This window comes from Triturus cristatus, chromosome 2_2 (assembly GCF_964204655.1).
Source record: "Triturus cristatus chromosome 2_2, aTriCri1.1, whole genome shotgun sequence".
In the NCBI taxonomy this organism is placed as follows: domain Eukaryota; kingdom Metazoa; phylum Chordata; class Amphibia; order Caudata; family Salamandridae; genus Triturus; species Triturus cristatus.
The window spans coordinates 1217308813-1217325988 of NC_140582.1; positions in this window are offsets into that span (position 1 = coordinate 1217308813).

Below are 17176 nucleotides of genomic sequence, written 5' to 3' on the forward strand. Positions count from 1 at the left end.
CAAAAGCTTAGGAACCTGGCACTCCTATTTTATTTTTTTTTTTATGAGTTTTATATAGCGTGAACTAGAAGCGAGGCATCGGGTATCAGAGCGCTTTACATGAGCACCAGTTTCGTTACAGATTAACACATTTATTTTTTTTAGGCACGGGGAGATGAAGTGATTTGCCCAGAATCACAGGATGTTGAGCATCATTGCCGAGACTTGAAGCCGGTTCCCCAGGCCTGAGATCGACCGTTCTAGCCGTAAGGCTACATCCTCTCCCCCATGCTGCCTCTCACATCCTACAATAGAAGGACAGTCTGTCACTTCAAATTTAGCTGGTACAAGTAACCAGGCAGAACCACCAGTGGATAACCTGGATCAGAGCCCTGCACACAAATGAAGAAACTATGATGTGAGCCATCCAGGGGTAGCGTTAGAAACAAAACACTGCCAACAAGCCACACTTTACCTCACTCCAGCCCCAAACTCACGTCACAGTCACATCAGACCAAGTTTAAATAGACAGAAATCTCTCAGATCTTTTAATTCACCTTTATTTGGCCACACATCCCACCTAGGACCCTTTAGGTCTTCTAAAGGATGGGGTTGATACTTTTTGAGCACAACACAAGTTGCACAGACAAAGATGACTGGGTGGGGTACTGCCCAAACATAAGCCCATCTCCATCCTCTGTTTAAGATCCTTCTCTGAGCATGGCCAGGTCCAAACAACTCCTCCTTCCCTTCAGGGTGGCCCATTTAGGTCATAGATAGGTCTCCTTAGTTTCCACCCAACGGTGCAGACTAAGGCCAACCCTTCGATACTAGCCGGTTTACAGGCTTTATAGTGCGCAGACACAGGTGTCATTCACACATGTAATACGGAACCCCTGCTTGCTCATGAAGTGGGCCTGTGTTTTATATTCCATCAGCTGTAATGCTGAGACGTCAGCTGGAACAATTGCAAACTTTAACTTGAGTGCCATAACATGTGTGTATCCAATATTGACAGATGATAGATAATAGCGATGACAGGTCCAACTGAGAGAATAAAGAATTGAAAGATCTTGTACAGTTTGCTTCAACTTTCACTCCACCATGGACCAGTGATCATCATGTGCAAGAAAAAGGGCCTGATTTTAGATCGTGGCGGACGGGCTACTCCGTCACAACAGTATCCCGTCCGCCGAAATATAAATCTCATTATATGCTATGGGATTTATATTTCGGTGGAAGGGATATCCGTCACCGTTGTGATGGAGTAACCCGTCCACCAAGACCTAAATCAGGCCCTAGGTGTCTGCATGAAGAATGGTTTAAACAATAAACAACTGCACTCAATGAAACAACTGTGATAATGCGTGGAAGTGTCAAATGGAAACAGTATAAGTCTGTGACAATGAGCGGAGGTGCCTTATCGTCATGAGACTGACTAGACAAATCTTCCAAGTTACACACCACCACCACCAGACCAGGACAAGCGCTAGTACTCTATTCATAATGATCTGATGTCAAATTATGTTTATCTTGTGACTCTTGAATCCTAGCAGAGTCCATTGGTTTCTTTAGTAAAAACTCATTCACCGACTTGTAGAAATGTCTATGTTTGGAATCAAATAGAGAATTTATATGGATCTATCGAAGAGGTCCAGAACAGGAAAAAATGTGAGCTTCAGGGACAGGACTGCCCAGTGTATAGCCAAGACGATAGATTTTCAAGACAGCCGCATATGACAAATTTACATACTATGAACCTAAAGAGAGTGAGTGGGGGTGTGGTACAGTGGCCAGAACTGCTGACTTGGGATCTGGGGATCTGTGTTTGATTCTCGGCATCGGCTCAATAACCTGTGATTCTCAGCAAATCACTTAATCTCTACCGTGGCCATGGACAGCGCCTGGATACCCTCAAGGGTGATAAGCCACGCTATATAAATCTACAAATTATTTACAAAGAGATGATTTAACTTTGTCAGTGAATATCCTGAAAGCCTCAATCTGGGTTCTCCAAAGTTGTTCCTGGAGGACAAGATCCATGCAAGATTTTTAGCATATACCCATTTAGATAAATGTAGTTATCTTTAAAATCTGGCATGGATCCGGCACTCAAGGACCGACTTTGGAGAACCCTGGCCTAGATGGCTGTGGACCTTCTGTGGACAGGATTGTTAGAACTGGGGGTCTCTATTTGCCTGAGGTAGGTACCTTAGTCCAAATAGGGACCCTTGCTTCTAGTCAGGGAAAGGAGAGACACACTCTCAGATAACCTCTGCTCACCCCCGGTAGCTTGGCACGAGCAGCAAGACTTATCACCAAGGCAATGTGTAAAGTATTTGCAACCACACTCCCAGTAACACAGTGATAGCACCACAAATGGACACCACACTGGTTTTATAAAAATAGCGATATCTTTATCAAAAGGAATACGATGAGACCAAACTATAGAAATCCAACATATGCGTATTCGTAATATTTCACTTTGCCGGTTATTAGGCCAACAATCACTTGTAGGTTCTTGCGGTATTAATGAGCAAATCACGATGATCTAATGCGGTCCTAATGCAATGCTATGCAGTTCGTAATGCAGTTCGTAATGTAGTAATATGACAGTCCTTAATGCAAGTACTAATGCAGTTCGTAACACAGGAATAATGCAGTTCGTAATGCAAGGAATAACGCAGTTCGTAATGCAAGAATAATGCCGTTCTTAATGCAAGAATCAGGCATTTCGTAATGCAAGGAATAATGCAGTTCGTAATGCAAGAATAATGCGGTTCGTAATGCAAGAATCAGGCAGTTTGTAATGCAAGAATAATGCAGTTCGTAATGCAAGAGTCAGGCAGTTCGTAATGTAGGGAATAATGCTATAAGCCACTCTGTGCGGTCAACTCGGGCACCACTAGGCCCCAACAGCAGAGACACGGTCGTAAGCTTAAAGGGGCGGCCGCTCGGGGACTCAGCGCGTCTAACGCGGTGCAGCGGGAGAGAGATCGGAGCACTCCAGTACTCTTCCTGCACGCCTCCCAGGTCACACACGCTTGCGGATCATGACCGGAGTCTAAGCCTTACCTGGGTGGTGCGCTGCTTCGCTCTCTCTCTCCGCTCGTCGGACATCCTGCTGGGCGGCCCGACGACGTTGCAGCTCCGTTGCTAGATGGTGCTGTAGCCGGACGGGTTAAGGTGCTGCCTTCTCCTTCGTTGAAGATCTTGGGCAGATTCCTCTCGGTGAACAACAATCACGATCCTTTTCACCGTGCAGCTTCCTTAGCTTCAAGAAATCTTTTAGCACGTTGCGGCTCGGCCGTCAGCGGTGATCCTCACTCACAGCCTCAGTTACGATGACGGCTCGAGCCACAAACAGCAATGCAGCAGCGTGGACAATGTTTCACGCTGCGGGGGCAATGCGGTCACGGGGCACCTCATAAACAGCACCATGGACCACACGGCAGTTTCAGGCGTGCAAAAGCACACGCACCAAGCGTCGCTGAGACACAGTTGGAAACTTTGTTGTTCCTGAGTTTCCACAACAGGGGACCAGCTTTCCTCGGGCCTTTGGAGAAAAGTTACATCAGTACACAGCAAAGTCCTCTCAAGCAGGGGGACACAGTACACAGCAAAGTCCCTTGTCCTCTCCTTAGTCAAATCAGCAAACTGCAGGCCAGCCCCAGAACACACAGCAAGGGCAGTCCTTCTCTTCAGTCTCTTCAGCTGTTCTCCTTTGGCAGAGGTTCCTCTTGATCATGAAGTAGTTTCAATCCTTTTTCAGTCTGGATTTCAGTCTTGAGTTCAGGGGTTTCAGCTCTTACATTTATACCCCTAAATGCCTTTGAAGTATTTGTGTTCGGGGGGTCTGAGCCCGGTCCAAACCAGTTCTGGGTGTCTTCCTGCCAGTGCACACCCTCTTCCTTTGATAGTGAGGGTCTGGGCCACAGACACTCAGAAGGAGGTGGAGCCATTCTTTTGTGTCAGCAGCACAGGCCTCTTCGCATCAAAGGGGCTACTCCTCCCCCCACACAAAATGCAGGCCAGCCTGTGCTGTCTCACTTACTTCTCTCTGGTGTCAGGACACTTCCCAGACCCTGTCACATCCAAACCCAGACAGTCAATACACAACCAGGCAGAGGTACACAGGATGGTCAGGACAAGAAACCAGCCACTTCTAAAAATGTGGTTTCTAAACACACAATCAAAAAACCATCTTCATAGAAAGATGTGTTATTAAATTCTGAATTCAGGCACACTAAACTCCATCTCTCTATCTTATGCCTATAGGAAGATATGCTGGAAAAATGGGACACAGCATTCCCCATTCTGTCCTATGGGCAAGATGGCCTTGCAACAGTGAAAAACGGATTTTCCACCATTGGAGTCACCTGTCCACCTCATTGAGCTAGATTCTAACGAATCCCATAGCAGTCAGCCCTGCCCTCCATCGGTCGTAATTACCCAACTTTCTACAATAGCACCTTCGCCCACTGAGGGTTTTACATTTGTATCCCCCAAAATTAAGGGAAAAAGGAAAGTTATAAGGGCTTGTAAAAAGAGCAGGAAGACTAAAGGGAGCCCGGTAAAGGAATCTACACACTCTAGTACTCAAACTGCTGTCACCACCACATTACTTACATCTTCTCAGGATACATCATACCCTGCTTGGGTGCATTCAGTGGTGACCAATATTGTTGAACAATGCAGGTCTATTATAAAGGAGGAGGTAGCCCCCATTTTAAAACTAGTCCAAAGCCTTACGAAAGCACATACTGACCCTCCCTGTAACTTTACGCTTAGTACATCAAACGCCCAAAAGGACGGCCTATCTACATCCCAGACTCCATTGCTAGCCCCATTGTTCACCCAATGTAAGGCTGGGCAAACTAAGGCAACCCAGCCCTGCACATCGATAGAGGGACCCCTCACAAATAATAGCATTAGAAGGCCCTCTCCTTATGCTTCTCACACACAAGAACTATGTCCTAATATACAAACCCCTTCAACCCAGATTATTAGGACAAGGGAGCCCTTAGCTACTTCTGCTATAGCTCGCAAAAAACCTTTGGAAAACAATACTGTGATCTCTGCCACAAACCTGCCAACTATCAATCTTCCCCCAGCTGCATCCTCGTATGTGACCCTACTGACTGGTGTCCCCGAACTTAGGGAAGGTACGAAAGAAAATCATCTTGACCTGCGAAATAAAGCCCTTTTCTGGCTGGCAAGACACAAACAATTCCCTTATGAGATGGCCAATGAGATCCTGATGGTGAGAAGGGTTGCATGGATAGGAACAACGGGAAAAAGCTCTAGGGGGGATTGCGTGGTCATTAATTTTAGACATCCGCAGACCAATCAAAAGATCCTTATCCATCCTACACTATCCCTAGGACACCAAACTTCAATCAACGCGTTTCCCCTCGAATTTTTCTATCCTCAGGCACCCTGGATCCCTGTCCCTCATCGAATTGGCTCTATCTCTACAGATATTGGGCTACCTCTAAATGTACCACAGAGAACTAATTCGAATATTCCACACTTCGGAATTCCCGTACACAATCGATTTGCTCCGTTAGAGGACTTCGATTGACTGGATGATTCAACTGACCTAACATCGAATAAAAGGGCTTTGCCCTCCCCTTCGCTAGGTAATGCCACTATTAGTTCTATTTTTTCCTCCCCACACATTGTTCCCCAAAATACTATTACTTCCATTGATTCCCTCCCCCCCAGACCCATACATAGCGAGGTGACTCGTCATTCTTCTTTCCCCTCGCCTACTGTCCCGCAACCAAAAAGAAAGAATACTCACCCAAACAACCAATTAAAAGTATTATCCTGGAACGTCGCGGGCATTGTTAACAAACTTCTTTGCCCGGACTGGGACTCTTTCATCAACCAGCATGACATCTGCTTGCTCCAGGAGACTTGGGCAAAAGAAGAATTTACAAAAAAGGGCTTTCTTACAGTTAATAGCCTAGCCCTTACGGGTCTTAGGGGTAGGCCATCTGGTGGGCTGTCCATTCTTATAGGGTCACATTTGGGATGTGTAATCTCTGAAATTGCTACGCAATCTATTGATTTGCAATGCTTACAACTTACATTTCCCTCAGGGTCTGCCCTTATTTTGCTTAATGTTTATTCCCGTCCCACCAAGTCTGGTAGTGAATCTCCTACGCTAGAAATTCTGGACAAATTTATTCAATCAGTAGCAGATAAGGGCATCCTGGTTGTTGCTGGCGACTTTAATTGTCAGTTCGAGCCCCTACCGGGGCTCATTGATCCTATTACTAGGGAGGAGGACGAACAGTGGTCCATACCGGCCCTCCAAATTCCACCTACCAAGGCTTGGACACCTTTAGCCTTGCAAATTAACTCCCTAACACTGACTAACTCACTTAGAGCCTGCAATGGGCGTTCCCTGTCGGATCTAGAGGGGAACCACACTTTTAATCGTCCCGGTCAGACCTCACGTATTGACTACATCATGGTCGAGGTCAAAACATGGTCGAGGGTTACGGATTTTGTGATTCACCCTCGCCATGATAGTGACCACAATGCTTTGATCCTCGATCTGACTTTAGTGATGGAGAATAGTCACACACAAAATAGCGGGAAGCCCAGACCCCTATTTCTCTCTGGCGATAGAAGACGTCTTAAGTGGCCGATGATTCTTAAATCCCCAGACAAAATTTGCTCCATCTACTCGGCCACATGTAAAGCTCTCGCACAAATGTGTTACATTTTTGACCAGTCCGGCGATATCAGGGAAATTCATGTGCCTCAAATCCATACTGAGTTAGTTTCTACATTGGGTAATCTTTTAAACCCATTGGTATTTAGGAAAAAGAAAACCTTGAAGGCCCTTTCCTGGTTTAACACCGAATGCAGGAGGGCCAAACTAGCTCTATTGGCTTCATTAAAATCTGGTGATAGGACCAGGGTGGCTATGAGGAGAACTGAATATAAGCAGGTTGTAAAAGTGGCTAAGCAGAATTGGGAATATGATAAATGGGAGGACATTAAAAGAGCTCTTATTAAAAAAGATATGAGAGAATTCTGGGCAATCATTCGATCAGACACTAAGGACGGCCTAATAGCCGATGACCCCAACATCGCACCGAGCCTTTGGATTGATCATTATCAGAGCTTATATGCTCCCTCGGCTCCCGCTATTGAGGCCTCATTTCTCTCTGATTCAAATGACGAACCCATTGATAATATAACCCTTAAGGAAGTAGAAAAGGCTGTAAATAGACTCCAAGTAGGAAAGGCGCCAGGCCTTGATAAAATACCTGGGGACCTATATAAGCATAAACCTGAGGTGTGGATTCCCTATCTTTGCTCTCTCTATAATGCTATACTCCACGGTGTTCCCATTCCCAACACCTGGGCTGGCGCCGAGATAGTTCCGGTTTTCAAGAAGGGCTCCCCACTCTTGCCAAATAACTACCGCCCGATTAGTGTAATTGACGTTAGCCAGAAGCTCTTTGCCCGTATCATTCTAGATCGAGTGCAAGCCTGGATGGATGAAAAATCAATACTAACTCCTTACCAGGCTGGCTTTAGAGAGAAGACATCCACGGTGGACCAACTTTTTCGCCTACAACTTCTCTACTGGAAAACCGTGAGGGTAGAGGGTGGCAGCCTCTACCTTATCTTCGTCGATCTCAAAGCAGCTTTTGACTTAGTTCCCCGGCAAACCCTTTGGGCGGTCTTGGCTGAGATGGGGATGCCCGCTTGCCTACTTGGGATTATTAAACGGCTCCACAACGACAACTTTGCCCAAGTCAGGTGTGGCAAGAGGGGCAATCTGACTCCAAAGTTCCCTGTTAATCGTGGAGTTAGACAGGGATGTGTCCTGGCCCCAACCCTATTCTCCCTTTACACTAACGCATTAGTGCCCCACCTGAGGGTAGTTAAGGACATCGATGCCCCCAAACTCAACAACGAGCAGGTGGTGGCACTAATGTTTGCTGATGATACTCTGCTGGTGTCAAAATCCCCTATGGGGATACAGCGTGCCCTTGACAGCTTTTCTGAATTTTGTTCCCACAGAGGGCTCGAGGTTAATTCCTCGAAAACAAAATTTATGGTGTGCAACCCGCCCAAAAAAAATGGCCCTAATCCTTCTCTTAATGGTGCTACATTGGACAGGGTCACAGTCTTTGAATATCTCAGAGTCACACTTTCGGATAGGATGGAATGGGGTCCCCAGTTAGCAAAAGCTAAATTACGACTCACGCAGACCTGCGGTGGGATCCTCAAAATGTATAGAGCGACCACCTCCAAACCCATAGCACCCACTATTGAGATATACAAAGCACAAGCACGGGCTGCAACTCTTTATGGGGTTGAACTTCGGGGGCACTGCCTAACTGGAGACATCGGCAGATCTGAGAATTCGTTCTTAAGGTCATTACTATCCCTACCACCTAGCACATCCCTCACACCACTTAGATCGAATTGGCTAATGCATTTTGGTTAAACAACAAAAATATGATGTTAGCCAATAACAAATTAGGCCCACTGACTATGGATTTTCTTAACATCAAGGTGGAGTTCAAAATAGAACCCGTTTTAGACCTGATTGAGCCTAACGTCTCTAGAAAATTGTACATGCAATTTAGATATGGCACATTGCCCTTGAGAGCTTTTGCAGGAAAGTGGTCGATGACAACCCTTTTGATTGCCCAACCTGCGGAGCCAACAGTGAAACTGACTTACATGTTCTTTTCTTCTGTCCCACATACAAACTAATCAGAAAACGCTGGCTTCTCCAACTCTGTAGGAACATGGGGACTACACGCTGTAAGGTTGCCTACAGAATCTTGAAGACTGATACATCATTACCCATAGTCTTCTCGGTATCACGCTTCTGGCATGCTGCGTGGCGAAGGAGATGTTCTCTTCTGATGTCTAACCCTTAGGCTCAACCAAACAGCCCCTGATTTTAGGTACCACTGTTTTTATAATCATTTTAAACTTTTACTCTTTTTGCTCACTGTTTTAATGAATTGCTTATGAATTAATGTAATCTTTATTGTATATACCTTTTATGAACTGTAGTATTCTCCTTTTTAATAATGTACGTTTTTTGGATCGATTATCTTTTATGGTCTATGACCGAAATAAAGATTACTTTGATTGAATTTGGCAGTATTTCACTGTCAGGACATGGGACACACCTCAGTACATGTCCTACCTTTCATATACACTGCACCCTGCCCAGTGGGGTACCTTGGGCCTATTATAGGGGTGTCTTGTGTGCATAAAAAGGGAAGGGTAAGGCCTGGCAAGCGGGTGCACTTGTCAGGACAACAAGGCAGTTAACAAACTGTGCGCAGGCCCTGCAGTGGCAGGCCTGAGATCTCTTTTTAAGGCTACTTGTGTGGGTGGCACAATTAGCGCTGCAGGCCCCCTAGTAGCATTTGCATTGCCAGCCCTGGCACGCATAGTGCACTTTATTAGGGACTTTACTAGTAAGGCAAACGTACCACTTTTGGACAACCAATTACCATTACACATTATACAGGGAGCACTTGCACTTTGACACTGATCAGCAGTGGCAAAGTGCCCAAAGCATCTAAGCCAGCAAAAACGAAATCCAGCACAGCATCAAAAATAGAGGAGGGAGAGGCAAAAAGTCAGGGGGAACAACTCCAAGAAATGCCAGGTCTAACAAAGACAGTAAGACATTTCAGCAGCCAACTTGAGATCTCGAGAAATCCTGTCTTTTTGAATTGTGACCTATAATATATTTGCATGAGTAATTGATTTCCCATGAGGCTCTAGCTCACTTGAAAAGTCTCTTGCTTTTCTACAGGACAACCACAGGATGTCATGCAGAGGACAAAGTCACTGCAGGATTGCTGTAACGAGCCTTTAGTCTAATTCACTTCTTCAATCTCATCAGAGTCAATATAAAATGGCGTCATGCTTGAACGGGAAACATGGGGGCTCATTTATGAGCCCCTGCGTCACTTTTGCGCCACCGGTGCGTCACTTTTTGTGACGCACCAGTGGCGTAAAACATGCACCATGATGCGCCATATTTAAAAAGTGACGCATCTTCCTAGATGCGTCACTTTGTAAACCCCTGCGCTACATTATACCTGCGCCAGGTATAATGTGGTAAATAATTTAATTACCGGGACTTAATTTGATACAGAAACATAATAAAATAGCTCAGTAAATAAGAGGCAGAATCCGTGGTATTAGAGGTTCGGAATGGGCTTTATTCCAATGGTCGATTATAATCGGTTGCTCCAAGTTCCATCACCACGAAGGTTCAGGAAGTGAAGTACATACATTATTGACAATCAATTACTTTTATACAATAGGCATTACAGTGAAGCAAATACAAGAGGCGTAACAATTGATAGTATGGATAATATATTTGTGCGTAGCAAAAATAGGCGTAACTGGGAGTGATGAAAGAACGTCATTAGATGTGATGTCATAAGAGGGTGGTTCTATGAAAGAATTTCGTAATGTCAGCAGAAATACTTGGCAGAAATGCGCGCGCAGCAGCATGACGTGTGATTGACGTGCAACTAGGGGGTGAAGGGGACTTGACATTTAGCTCTACATGTGGCGACAGAAGTCTGGAGGGTCAAGTCAACCTAATCCCAAATCATATCTAACATCCCATGTTTAAAGAACTATGTTATCCAAAAGAGAGGTCTCTTCGAGTAGAATCTTATTCTATACTGACTATACTGACTGTTAGTGCGTGTACAAGCGTCTAAGTGTCTACACTAGATGCGAGGGCGGAAATCTTCCATAGTAATAGGGCTATGAATTACTTGCATAAAGACAGAGAAGCCGGGCCTTTGCTCGGTAGCTGGAAGAATGTTTACTTAAACTACTAGACAAGAATGCATCGGGCAGGGAACGGAGCAGATAATTTCGAAGGTGAAATACAGTTTTTTGGCAAGCAGCAGGCTGATGTCAGGCTTCGTGAGCCGCGCAGAGAATGAGACAAAGTTCATGGTCACAGATGCAGGCTCAGACTGGAGCTTTCAGAGGCAGAAGGCAAGAAGAGTTTGACGACAGAATCAGGGCCTACTTGCCTGATCTGTAAAATGGCATAAGTGAACCATATAAAGCCGGTGGCCTTTCATACTTAGGAATGGAATATCCGGCCTATTCATGGCGGATCTGACAGAGGACATGTTGACGGTGGACGCACGTGTTTGCGTCTTCATAACTGGAACTGGAGGGAACATACATGTACTTGTGATTCATACATGGAACCGGTGGGGTCCAAGATAGGGGACATAACTGATCAGAAAAATCCATATTTCCACATTCCCTCCTTGTCCCCTACTTGCCCGTTAAGAGATATCAATCTTCATCAATCCATTGATCTGTTCATATAGCATCATTTGTTCTTCTTTCTTCTTCCGTGATGAATGAAATCCTGGTGGTGGAATACACGATGTGGCACACAGACCACAGATCGCTGGTCCACATTGTAGGCATAGACAGCAACTGAATAGTATGAGAAGGCCAATGCCTAGGAAAGATAGGACCTTCCATCCAAAGGTAGATAATACATTCCAAAACCAACCGGACCAAGTCCAGGTGCCTGGGTTCTGGTGTATCTGGCTTACAATCTTATGAAGGCGAGTTATGGCTTTATATACAGATGGCGAATTTTCTGGTATGAAAATGCAACAGCTTGATCCGATGACCCTACAAGCTCCGCCCCTATCGGCCAGGATGACGTCAAGGACAAGACGATTTTGAAGCACAACAATCCGCATAGCAGACTGCTCTTCTGTTAAATTGCCTAAGGCGGAAATAGTTTCGTTCACTACTGCTTCAAGGGTTCTAGTTAATCTACGTATCAGCTTACTATTAGTAACTGTACCTATATAGGGAAAGAGACCTTTATTGAAATCTGTGTATTTTTCCCATGCTGTTTCAGTGTAATCGACTATCGGGAGATCTCTCCTTACTCTATTATTTACTAGATGAGTGTTTCTGTGATAATCAGGAGGAGCTAGGAAAACAGGTGGCAAAAGTAATCCAATATAGCAAGTACCATCCCAATCTAGAGGCAAACGTACATATGCCGTCTGACCACATATGAAATAAGAATGGCGGGAAGCTCTAAATGTAGACTTGCCTTGATCACTAAATTCTACTACAGTGGTGCATCTACTATGGCCCATATGTATGGAACCATTCTTTCTTACACATAATTCACCTTTTACTGGAAATATTGACATAGCGGGCAAAATTGGAGTAGCTTCGGATTCGACATTTAGGATCATAAGATTAAGCGTAAAATTACCTAATCCATACACTTCATTTTCTAGATCCGTTCCTGTTCTCTGGGGTAGTCCCTCCTTGTTAGGATAGCAGACTTTAAGCAAAACTAAGTTCAAATTTCCCCATACCCAGTTATCTTGATAAACTGCAGAATTCGAATCTAGAGAATTAATTAAACTAAACCATGCTCCACAGGAGCCGTTGTGTGTGAACGGGTATGGAAAGAGAGGTAGAATTCCTTTATAATTCTGATAGGGAGGGAGTCGGCCACATATCCAACAATTTGTAGCATTGCTAACCTGATGGGAATGATGTAACATACTAATAAACGTGTTATTGCGCAGCGCAAATCTATAAGACAACTCAAGCGGAGGTAATTCACTAAAAGAATGTTCAGCAGTAATATTATAAACATGTCTAGAAATAGGATAATATATGTGCAACAATATACTTGCAGTAATTATTAAAAGACTTAAGAAAAACAAAATTAATAACGTCACTATGCAATGACTACGCAGTGATTTACAGTACGCCTGTCGTTTCAACATTTTTCGGGTGTGGTTTCTATTCAGGTCCAAGGGATACATGTCAGAGACAATTCAACCGCTTCACCTTGGAGAGGACTTAAACAATCAAATTGCTTGACTGATTGGACCTAAGTTTCAGTTTATACAGTTCGGAATTACTCTTTTCAACAAAAGGAAGTTTTGAGTCAATGGGTGAAGACACACGAGGTGTGGTATTCACATCTGATTGTAGTCCATGAAATTTCTTGATATGACTTGAATGAATCCAGCCTTTTCTGCCCTCGATCTTCACGGCTGTCCTTGTGGTGAGCAACACCAGCTGAGGCGACTTCCACCTAGGTTCCAGCTGAGTCTTTCGATCAAAGTTCCTCACGAGGACCAAGTCTCCCGGAACTACGTCATGGGGTTTCACCTCAGTGTTGTCAGGAAAAGCTGCAGCTACCTGTGAACGACAAGATTGTAGTGCAGACATCAAGGAAGCCAAGTAATCTGTCAGCATATTACAGTCAATATCAATTATTTTGCATGGTATAGGCGTCCCCCACATATTTGGTGGTCTGCCGAAGATCACTTCATACGGGGATAGCCCTGTTCGAGAGTGTGCTACCATTCTCATGTAAAAGAGTGCAACTGGTAATGCTACTACCCAGTCGACACCTTTCTCTCTGCATATTTTGGACAATCTGATTTTCAGTATCTGATTATGTCTTTCTACGAGACCTGCTGCCTCGGGGTGTCGGACACAGTGGAACTTCCACTGATAGCCTAACAAAAGTGAAACGTGTTTCATTAATTCGGATGAGAACGGCTGGCCGTTATCTGAGTGAACAACACGTGGTAAACCGTATCGTGGGAAAAATTCTCGAACTGTTTGGCAGTAGTCGGGGCAGTGTAATCTGAAACCGGGTATGCCTCCGTCCAACGGGAAAGAGCACAAACAACTACGAGAACATATTTGAATCCTCGACATCGTTCCATCTGGATATAATCCATCTGGAGGACTTCAAAAGGGTGATCAGGAGGATGAAATCCACCCTGTTCTACGGGAACGCTTTTTCCTGGGTTGAACTGGCAACAGATCATACAGGTACGAACCTTTTGTTTGGCTGCTGCTCGTAAATGTTTATTGAACCAAATGTGTTGAATGCTGTCTAGCATAGCTTTTTCTCCTAGATGTGCGGGACTATGTATAGTGTTAATTATAACCTGGACCATTGAATCAGGAAGGAACCACACAGACTTTTCCTTCATCATCCATCCTTGATCCGTTTGGATCCCTCCTAATTCAGTCCATTTCTTTATTTCGTCTGGTGTAGCATGTGTCTGTATGTCAATTACGTCAAGAGTAGGATCTTTAACCGTCATACAATGTGTTGGCGTCGGGACTATTGTCTTTGTCATGTCGGATGCTTGAGTTTGAGCAGTCTGTTTAGCTGTTCTGTCAGCTAGATCATTGCCTTGAGAAATGATATCAGTAACTTTCGTATGAGCTTTACATTTCATAATTGATATTGCAGTGGGTAGATGTATCGCATCTAATAAGGCATGAATGAGGGGTCCGTGCTGAATGTGGGTGCCGTGAGAAGTTAAATAACCTCTCTCTCGCCACAGCACGCCGAAGTCATGTACAACTCCGAATGCATAACGTGAATCAGTGTATATGTTGACTTTTTTATTTGTGGCTTGAATACAAGCTTGTGTCAGAGCGATGAGCTCTGCGGCTTGAGCTGACAAGGTATTTATGCGATTTGTTTCAATGACTTCAGTATCTGTTGTGACTGCGTAAGCAGCCACTAACTCTCCTGTACTTGTTCTCATACATGAACCATCTACATACAACGTCAGGTCTGGGTCTGGCAATGGGACATCTGTCAAGTCTTGTCTGGGTTTCGTCGTGATTGTAATAACTTCAATACAGTCATGGGCTAGTGGGTCTGTTCCGATTACTGGCAAAAGTGTGGCAGGATTCAATGTGTTACAACGTCTGATTTCTATATGTGGCTGAAACAATGTTAACTCGTATCCTGTAAGTCGCGCTATAGTCAAGTGTTGTGTTTGCGTTCTATTTACAAGAACCTCTACTGCATGTGGTACTTGAACTGTCAATGGATGTCCTAACACTATGGCATCGCTTTGTCTGATTGCCAAAGCTGTTGCTGTCACTGATTTCAGACACGCAGGCAAAGCCTGAGCTACGGGATCTAATGTACTAGAAAAATAAGCACATGGTTTGTGTGCTCCTGCTTGTTCCTGTGTGAGTACTGACAAGGCAGTACCTTCACGTTCTGTAACAAAAAGTGTAAACTGTTTACTGTAACATGGCGTTGCTAAGACAGGTGCTTGACATAAAGCTTTCTTTAAGCTTTCAAAAGCTTGTGTATGTTCCTGAGTTCAAGGGAGAACAGTCGATGTGGCTGCCTCCTGTGTTGTCAACTGAATGAGTGGTTTTGCTAGAAATGCATACTGAGGGATCCACTGTCTACAATATGAAGTGAGGCCTATGAAAGCCCGCACCTCCTTTTGTGTCTTGGGTATTGGCATGTTAGCTATTAACTGAATGCGGTCGGGTGTAAGCTGCCTTCCCTCCTTGGACAGCGAGTGTCCAAGATAAACAACTCGCTGGACACAGAATTGCAGCTTAGAAGGGGACACCTTGTGCCCCTTTTCGGCTAGAAATTGTAAAACTGTCAGTGATGCTTTCTCACATTCGGGTTCGCTTCTCGCGGTGATCAGCAGATCATCGACATATTGAAGCAAGGCAGTGTTAACTGGCATGTGGATACTGTCGAGTTCTCGTTTCAGTGCTTGGCTATAGATGCTGGGGCTTTCTGTAAATCCTTGAGGTGCGCGGGAGAATTTAAAGCTACGTCCATTTAAACTAAATCCGAACAAATATTGGCTTTCCGGATCTATTGGGACGCTGAAAAAGGCATTCTTGAGATCAATTACAGTAAAGAATGTTGCTTCGGAATCAATAGCTGTTAGTAATGACGAGATATCTGGGACCACAGGGAATTGTGGCACTATACATTTGTTTAATTCGCGCAAATCAATAACCAATCGATATACTGGCGGGGCCTTCGGATCTGTTCGTTTAAGAATCGGAATTATCGGTGACTTACATACATTGGAGTCTGTTTCCACAACCACTCCTTGGGCAATGAGCTCATCAATGATTTGCAGTAAAGCCACTACAGCATCTGGTGGTAACTTGTATTGTCGCATTCGTGGTAGTACCACTCCTGCCTTTAGTGTGACTCGATATGGTGTAATATTCATGCAACCAACGTCAGTAGGGCCTTGTGCCCATAGATGTGTAGGTAAAGTCTGCAGTCGGGGATCCATGTCTCTAGACACATAATGACCCTTAAAATCACGTAAAAACAATCTTACTCCTTCCGGAGAACAACATATTATAGCTCCTAGAGCTTTCAGTGTTTTTATACCTAACAAGTTTTCTGGACATGACTTAGTAAGCAATAAATCTGTAGTTCGGGTCAAAGGTCCTATCGTAAGTGGAAGAGGTTGTGACACTTCATTAACAATAGGTTTTCCTGAAAAACCAAGGGAAATATTCTGTGAGCCTGAGAGGGGTGCCCCTGGAACTTCACTACGTTTTATGGTTGTTCGACTTGCCCCTGTATCGAGTAAAAATTTTCTGTCTTGGCCTAATAATTCACTATGTATATAAGGTCCTTCTTGATCTACAGGGATCTCGATAAGGGGTAAGTCAACTTCCCTCTCTAGGCTGGTTCATGCGTATCGTTGATAATCAGGATAGTCGTACTGTGCGGTCTGGTACAGTTGTCGTGTCGTGGTTTGGGTGGCAGCAACAGGCAGCGCTGGTGCAGCTGGCACAAACTGTATAGACTGTTGTGGAGCGGGCATGGACTGTGCATGCTGCGGGGCTCCTTGTTCATTCTGATCCTGTCTAGATGGCCGTGGTCTTTCTTTTGTATTACCTATGGCGATATTATGTTTCAAAACTGGACAATCGTGTACGTAATGACCTGGCTTTTTACAATAGTTGCATGTCCCTTTTACAGGTCCTGTTGAATCACTAGAATGTGTCGTACCCTTTTTATGTCCTTCAGCTGGAACTGTCTGGGAGACTAGCATTTTCATTTTCGTGTCTTTCATGCGTCTTTGTTCATGTTCTTGTTCCTCTCTAATTCTATTGTGATGATACTGTAACATTTGTAACATTTGTGATGGGGTGTTACCTTGCCAGGTACTCTCGAATTTTAATACTCTGTTCTTCACTTGAGGCAAGGCATTTTCTACTAATTTTGTCACAAACAGATGTGGGTATGATTCGCTACTTGCTTTTATGCCACTATTTATACCAAAACATTTTTCAAATCGGGCATAGAAATCACTAGTGTCTTCATCTT